We start from the raw sequence: 1,183 nt of genomic DNA on the forward strand, positions 1-1,183 counted from the left end.
GAAAACTACCTAACAAACTGCAGCTGGGTCAGAGAGAAACAGAACTTTCAAAAGAAAGCCCAAGATTACAACTCGACTGTTGGCTGTAGCTGGAGCGCTGGCAAAATGGTGGTCATGGCGCGACTTTCGGAGCAGGAGCGGCCGGACCTTGTCTTTGATGAAGAAGACCTCCCCTATGAGGAGGAAATTATGCGGAACCAGTTTTCGGTCAAATGCTGGCTCCATTACATTGAGTTCAAGCAGGGGGCCCCGAAGCCCAGGCTCAATCAGTTGTATGAGCGAGCGCTGAAGCTGCTGCCCCGCAGCTACAAACTCTGGTACCGCTACCTGAAAGCACGCAGGGCACAGGTGAAGCATCGCTGTGTGACTGATCCTGCCTATGAAGATGTCAACCACTGCCTTTGTTTTCATGCACAAGATGCCATGTCTATGGCTAGATTATTGTCAGTTCTTGGTGGACCAGGGCCGTATCACTCACACATGCCGCACTTTCGACCGTGCCCTCTGGGCGCTGCCTAACACACAGCACTCTAGTATTTGGCCTTTGTACTTGCGCTTCCTGCGCTCACACCCACTACGTGAGACACAGGTGGGCAGCCATGCGGGGCTACCGGCGCTTCCTCAAGCTGAGCCCTGAGAGCGCAGAGGAATACATCGAGTACCTCAAGTCAAGCTGTGGCACGAGCTCTGTGACCTCATCTCCCAGGACCCGGACAAGGTGCAGTCGCTCAATGTGGATGCCATCATCCGAGGGGGCCTTACCCGCTTCACAGACCAGCTGGGCAAGCTCTGGTGTTCACTGGCTGACTACTACATCCGCAGTGGCCATTTTGAGAAGGCTCCGGACGTGTATGAGGAGGCCATCCGGACCGTGATGACCGTGCGGGACTTCACCCAGGTGTTTGACAGCTATGCCCAGTTCGAGGAGAGCATGATTGCAGCGAAGATGGAGACCACCTCGGAGCTGGGGCGGGAAGAAGAGGATGACGTGGACTTGGAACTGCGCCTGGCCCGCTTTGAGCAGCTGATCAGTCGGCGGCCCCTGCTCCTCAACAGCGTCTTGCTGCGCCAGAACCCACACCGTGTCCATGAGTGGCACAAGCGTGTGGCCCTGTACCAGGGCCGCCCCCGGGAGATCATCAACAGGTACACGGAGGCTGTGCAGACAGTGGACCCCTTTAAG

The 1,183-nt window shown here is 56.6% G+C and overlaps 1 pseudogene; it reads left to right on the top strand.

The window, feature by feature from the left end:
• Positions 1 to 84: 84 nt before the first annotated feature.
• On the top strand, positions 85 to 1,177 carry LOC102239456 (annotated as a pseudogene).
• The last annotated feature ends 6 nt before the right edge of the window (positions 1,178 to 1,183 follow it).

This window comes from Myotis brandtii, unplaced genomic scaffold (genome assembly GCF_000412655.1).
Source record: "Myotis brandtii unplaced genomic scaffold, ASM41265v1 scaffold15687, whole genome shotgun sequence".
Taxonomy (NCBI): Eukaryota; Metazoa; Chordata; class Mammalia; order Chiroptera; family Vespertilionidae; genus Myotis; species Myotis brandtii.